Below are 7481 nucleotides of genomic sequence, written 5' to 3'. Positions count from 1 at the left end.
ATTCATGCTCTTTGGTTCTGTCCACCAGTGCAGAAGTTTTGGCGCGAGATATGTGAAGACTTATCAAAGTGTCTGAAATGTAACATTCCAACTTCCCCCTTAGTGTGTTTGTTGGGCAGCTTAGATAATGTCACTTCAGAAAACAATATAGCCCATATGGTTTTCACTGCCCTATGCATAGCCAAGAAAACTGTCCTCATGAACTGGAAAAATAAAAACAATCTTAATTCTAACCAATATAGAAATTATCTATTAGATTACATTAGTTTTGATACAGCCTCAGCCACCACATCAGATCAATTGCTCTGGGCTCCTTTGATCGGCTCCATCACCTGGTGGGGGTGGGGGGTCATAGTTTGGTCCCGCCTTCAATGTTGTGATTGGTGTGGGGGCAGGGACAGGCTTAGGGCGTCGGGGGGTTCCCCAGAGGCATCTTCCTTGGGGGGCTCAACCCGGGGTAGCAGTCATGTCCGGTTGGGAGCTCTTTTCTGACTATTTCCTCGTGGCTGCGTGCAGCGGGGCTAGGGGAGGGTCTGTGCTGATGGACGTGGGTTACTGACCTGGTAGCCTGTCTGCCCCTGGGTGGGTCCGGGATGGGCGTGAGGGTCTGGGGGCGCTCCGTCTCTGGGCCGGGGCCCTGGCCGGGCCTCGGGTCCTGGTTTGTGTGTTGCCGGGGTTGTGGGCGGGTGGGTGCATGGGGGCCCATCCCTGGCGCAGGGTGCCGCCGGTGTGTCGAGCCGCCTGTGGGGCTCTTCAACCGGTGGGGGAGATTGTCACACCTTGCAGGAGCTTTCCTCCCCTCAGGAACTCTCTGCAGGAGGGGGAGATACAGGAGAGGTGGAGGAAGATCTCAGCCTGAGCGTCTATTGTCTCATGTAGTCTGGAAGATGAGTGGATGGTGGGGTGGGTGCAGTTTTCTCTGTGGTGGGGTTGGGTGGACTGTCCCGGGCTCTGTGGGGCCGGGGGGCACTGCTGCGCTGGGCCCCGGTCTGGATGGGCCTGGGCCCCCTTTCCCTGGCGGGTCGCGGAGTATGGGAGTGCCTACTGGGGTCAGTGGGGGAGCTGACCCCAGGGAGGGGTCACCTACCCCTCCCTTCCTTCCCTCCCCATCTCCAGCTGCCTCCCTCTTCCCGCTCCACCACAACCACCCACACATGCAGGGCCTTGGAGTAGGGGTATGTCACCAGGGTGCAGAGGAGGCTACCCCCCCCCCCCCCCCTCTGTCCCCTTCTGGCTGCCTCTGCCTCAATTTTATCCCACAACTTAGACATTCACATTACTCACACCCTCATTACACATACATATAGGATCTTGGGGGTGGGCACGATACACGGAAACCAAGTTACCATCAGGGTGTACACCTCACCCCTGGCATCGTTGCCCACCTCTCAATTTTAAATACACGTAGACATTGAGGGCTAGCAGGAGGGACTATGCGCTTACCTGCTGCTCTCTGGCAGGTAGCTCCATGCCCTCCTGGGTTTTAATTGCACCTTAGAACACACATGCATCAACACTACAATGAGCGGGTGGAGGGAGGTTTGGAGTCTTCTCTCACCCCCATTCTCTGTGGCCTGCTGGAGCGGGGGGGCTAGGAGGAGTTGGCCGTCCGGCTGCGGTCTGGGGTGTGGGGCCTCCCTGCTGCTGCGGAGTCGGGGCGGTCTGCCTCTCCCCACCGCAGGGAAAAGGGTAACACCACCTGGGTCTGGGTGCGGTTCCCCCCTCCAGGGGCAAGGGTACCTAGACCCGGTTGGTAGAGTATGCTTGGGGAGTGTGATCGTGTATACAGCGTCTCTTTATGTCTGTCTCCACGTCGGTTGAGTGTGAAGTGCACATGAGAGCATGAGGGTGGGAATGGATGTTTGTGTCTGTGTGTGCCTGTATGTCTGTGCCTACATGTCAGGTTGGGTATCAGATGCCACCTCTTTGGGGACATCTCGGGCCTTCCAAGGTTTGGAGGCCTATCTCCACCCACCACCACTTCCCCTGCCGGTGGCAGACTCCCTCAGGTGTCGGTGCGTTGGTGGTTCTTTGTATCTGGGGGTGGGCGTCCGGGTACACACCGGCTCACTCCTTGGCGGCCGCTTATTGGGGCTCGCTCGGGCCACTTCGGAGGTGGGGTGCCCCCGGCCTCTCGGCCTGGGGCTCGGTCACTCAGGCACAGCTGGCTGCCGGTGTAGTTCACGGGCGCGTCACTGCAACTCCCCCTGGCTTCTGCTCCGCGGCTGCTGAATGAGCCCTCATTTGGGACTCTCCTCAGCTCTTACTGGGACAGTGGCGCGGCTGCCCCTCTGTGGGTCTTCCTTGGTCTCTTGTGTTCTGGGGGCCTCTGGATGTCTGGAGTTTTGATCTCCTCCATACCTGCTTGATACCATAAAGGACGGGGCTGTGGCTCCCCACACTCCCTAGCAGATCATTACATGGAGAAACCTTTGGAATGCAAGCATGCTGATCCACACAGGTATGCACACAGGTGTACACATGGGTATTCACAGACGCGGACTACAGCTTTCTTGGCTGCTGCCTCAAAGCACATTGTGCGCTGTCTATCTTGCGTGCTGCACAATATCGTTTATTATTTAGTAACTATTGATATCTACTGCTAGCTAGTTTATTGTGATGGTGCTTTTTTTTTTTTATTATGTTGCTCTCTGTTGTTTGCTGTCTCCTCTGTTTTTTTTCTCCATACCGGTTGACCCAGGAGTTTTGTTTTTTCTGTTTGTTTTTTTTTCTCTCTTCCCCCCCTTCTCACCGTCTCTTCTCCCCTTTGGTTTTCTTTCTCTCTCTCCCTCTCTTTCTTTCATTCTTTCCCCCTGTCATGTCTGTCCCGTTTGCAACTGAAAATAAAATAAATTCATAATTATAATAAAGGTCAATCAAATGGACCAATATGGCAAGGCCATGATGATCCACTTGGTAAAATAAATCCGCTTGGCATCTTTCTTGGCCTCAAGACAACAATTCTGATGGCTATAGATCCAAACGGGACAACAAAAAAAGAAAGAAAATTATAGATGTGATGGTAACAGAGACAGTAGGTTTCCTAATTTGCGGAGGAGATTTAAAAATACATCTACAACCAAAGCTAGATATTTCCAATAGAAAAGCACAGAATACTAAAACATTAATTAAGAACATAAATACATTGATGAAGGAGGTGGGACTAATTGATATATGGAGAGACTTGCATCCCTACCAAAGGGATTATACTTATTTTTCCTCACCGCACTCGTTATACACAAGAATAGATTATTTCATAACTTTTGGGAAAAATAAAGATAAAATAAACACTTGTGCAATTGGAGCAATAGAGTTAAGCGATCATGCACCAGTATACCTGTCTGTTGATTTAAACGTGCAACCAAAACTCAATAATTGGAAATTAAATTCAAGCTTACTGAATGATCCTCACTTTAAAGGACACATTAAGAAAGAGATTCACTTCTATATGGAAACTAATGATAATGGTGAGGTGTCTCCTCCTATACTGTGGGATGCCTTAAAAGCTGTCCTGAGAGGGAAAATTATAGCAATATCCTATTATAAGAAAAAGATGAGAAATAAGAAATTAGAAGAGCTACAAAATAAGAATTAGAGAAAAGGCATGAAAGAAAAACATCTCAGGATATATTGGAGGAAATTAGGAAAACAAGAAATGAAATAAATGATTTGACCACATATGAAATTTAAAAAAAATTAATGTTTCTTAAACAAAGGTATTATGAGGGAGGATCTAGCCTGGAAACTAAAAAAGAAAATAGCAGATAATACAGTTCACAAAATTAAACATCCAGTGACAAAACTAATAAAAAAATAAACCAATAGAAGTTCAGAGTGCATTTGAAACATTTTATAAGACTCTGTATGCTAATAACACAGAGAGTAGTATAGTTGAAATTAACAGTTTTTTAGATTCTCTTGATTTACCATTACTGAATGAAGAACAGAATAAAACTCTGATTGAAGATATAACAGAAAAGGAACTAAGAATAGCAATAAGTAAAGTTAAAATAAATAAATCTCCAGGATCAGATGGATATACGGCAGAATGGTACAAGGAGCTAAAAGAAGAATTAAAACCAGTGATGCTTCTAACAATGAATTGGATCCTAAAGAAGTCTCAAGTACCTTCTAGCTGGAAAGAAGCAATTATCTCTGCCATCCCAAAAGAAAGCAAGGATAAATTAGAATGTGCGTCATATAGACCAATATCTGTTCTTAATACAGATTACAAGCTGTTTACATCTATCATGGCTCGACGATTAGAAAAGTTCTTACCTAATCTAATTCATAATGATCAAACATGTTTTATTCGAGAGAGCCAAATACAAGATAATGTACGACGGACATTACAAATTATTAATCATATTCAAAAGAATAAAATAGAAGCAATGGTAATCAGTATCGATGCAGAAAAATCATTCGATTCAGTTAATTGGAACTTTCTTTACAGAGTCTTGCATACATTTGGCTTTCACGAAAATATAATTAAGACAATACAGGCACTTTATGATAACCCTACGGCAAGGATTAAAATTAATGGCTACCTATCAAATAGTATTAAGCTGCAAAGAGGAACAAGGCAGGGCTGTGCGTGCTCACCATTATTATTTGCGTTATATCTGGAACCATTGGCTCAATATATAAGACAAAATAAAGAAGTAGAAGGTATTAATATCCATGAAAAGGAGGATAAATTAGCCTGCTATGCAGATGATATTTTAATATTTTTGGGTCAACCATCAAACTCTTTACCTAAATTAATGCAATCATTTGAATACTTTGGTCGACTATCTGGATATAGGGTTAATATGAGTGAAACACAATTGCTTAATTACAACTATATTCCATCAGAAGAAATTAAAAATAAGTATCAATTAGCATGGCAAACAGAGTACTTTAAATATCTAGGAGTCATAATACCTAAGGATCTTACAGAACTATTAGAACGAAATTATTTACCAATACAGAAAAAAATTAAGGAACATATAGCGAGATGGAATCTAATTCCATATTTAAGTTTATATTCGAGAATAGACTCAATTAAAATTAATATTCTTCCTAAATTATTATATTTATTTCAAACATTACCAATAGAAATTAACCAGAAACAGTTTAATGAATGGGATAAAATTTTGTCAAGATACATATGGCAAGGAAAAAGGCCCCGAATTAGATTTAAAACTCTTCAACTTAACAAAGGAAAAGGGGGTGGGGCTTACCTTCTCTTAGGGTATATTATTGGGCAGCACAATTAAGGCCTATGATATGCTGATGTAATCCTTCATATGACGCTCAATGGAAAGTTATTGAGGAGAGTCTGACCTCCATCCCCATATAAGCTATTATAGCAGACAGAAGCTTGCAAAATTTAATAAAAACTATTGAAAATCCATGGATCAAGTTGACTTTTAAAATTTGGGAAACAGTAATAAAAGAATATAAACTAGAAGAGGATATAGCAGTTCTTAAGTGGTGTGCATATGACACACATTTTGCTCCAAATAAATTGGACACCAGATTCAAAGATTGGACATATAAAGGATTAACAGCTTTATGTATGGTAATGGAGGAAGGCAGACTAATTAGTTTTGATAAAATGAAAGATAAATATTCATTAGAAACACAGGATTTTTATAGATGTCTACAGATGAGGCATTTTGTCAATAAAACGATAAAAGCTAAGGCTGAATTGAGTAAACAGCTGCTAGACGTATTTAAAAGGGCAGTTCAAATAAAAATAGAGGTATTATAGGTGACCTCTATAAAGGATTAACAAATATGAAATTACACTCAACCTTGTATATCAAAACAAAATGGGAAATGGAGGGAGGAATAGAGATAAAGGAGGAAGAATGGACAACAATATGGGCATATCAATGGAAATGTAGCAGCTCACAGAGCTGGCGGGAATTTGGGTGGAAATGTCTGATAAGATATTTTATTACACCTCACCAAAAATCTCACTATGAAGGTAACCCTCAAGCTTGCTGGAGAAATTGTGGAAATACAAATGCAAATCACTATCATATTTTCTGGGACTGTCATGTTATTAAAACTTATTGGAAGGGAATACATGCAGCAATACAAGAGACATTTGGAAGATATTTACCTTTGGAAAGTAAAACTCTACGTTTTGGACTTATGCCAGCAGGATGGACAAAGAACGATAAATACTTGTTTAATATTTTACTGGCAGCAGGCAAAAAAGCCATCACAAAAAAATGGCTTTCTTCAGAGAGCCCAGCTATGAACACGTGGATGAACATCACACTGGACATTTACAGAATGGAGAAAATGACAGCAGATGTGAACTACAAGAGGGACCTGTTTGTATCACGATGGAAGAAATGGATGGACTACATTAGAAAACGCAGGCCAGTTTTTGCTTTTGCGTTAGATTTTGACTTTGATAACTACTAGAAGACTAGAGGAAAAATTAGTTACATTAATGGAAACAAAAACACACTCCCTATATTTATTTATTTATTTTTCTTTCCTTTTTCTTTTTCTTTATGTATTTTTTATTTATGTTGTTTGTTGTTTCCTGTTTTGCTTCTTTTTCTTTTCTTCTTCTTCTTTCATTCTTATTGTATGGGTATTTTAGTTGTTTAAATATAGAAAAAAATAAAAAAATATATGTACTGAAAGATAGCTGAAGTTGATGGTATTGTATAGTGATTCTAAAATGTCAATAAAAAAAAAAGCTGGAATCAAATGAGTCCAAGTCTTCTGCTGATTCAGCATCACATTCATCTTTGCTCCTTGTTCTGCATCCCCACCATGGACTTCATTCCTTTCCAAGCCAGCCTTGAGTGTCCTTTATTCAGCTCATCCTCTGCTTTACTTTTACACCTGATTTTAGCTGCTTTTCTTCTCTCCCTCATAACAAGACAGCTTCTTCTGCCTGAGAACATGTTGGAGTGATTTACTAATCCAGGGCTGATTTTTGGGGAAAATAGTTCCTGTTTTCAAAGTAATCCCCATTTTTCCCAGAATGAAATGTAAGTAGAAATAAATGATCTAAGTGAGAACATGAGCCTTTAAAAAGGCTCTTCTGAGGCTGCTGCCAGTGGTCAAAGCCTCCAACAAAGCTCTGTAAGTACATATGTGATCATAGCTTTAGTTTTTAAATGTTTATTCTAGTTAACACAGATCAGGTGGAACAACTCAAATAAAATATCAAAAATATTAAGTGGTCATCGGTACTCAGTTTGTTCAATACTGAATACAATGGAGCACAAATTGTCCACGTTTCTGAAATATTTCTGGGTGTAACTGTCACCAAAGTGCAATTTAGACCTGGCCTGTGGTTGTTATCTAAGTGATAATCATCAATTCTACTAAAACAAATACAAAATAAAGAAATTTGACACATTCTGTTGATATCAAAAGCACACTGAACAATTCAGTGTTGTTTTACTGCTGTTCTCTCTTCACTTCTTCTCCTCTGATTCTCTCCACATGTTGTTCTGCATCAG

Source organism: Mchenga conophoros, linkage group LG3 (assembly GCF_057382185.1).
Source record: "Mchenga conophoros isolate Kocher_MC1m ecotype Shallow Benthic linkage group LG3, M_conophoros_male_GT1.1, whole genome shotgun sequence".
In the NCBI taxonomy this organism is placed as follows: Eukaryota; Metazoa; Chordata; class Actinopteri; order Cichliformes; family Cichlidae; genus Mchenga; species Mchenga conophoros.
Note: the sequence above shows the minus strand (reverse complement) of the source record.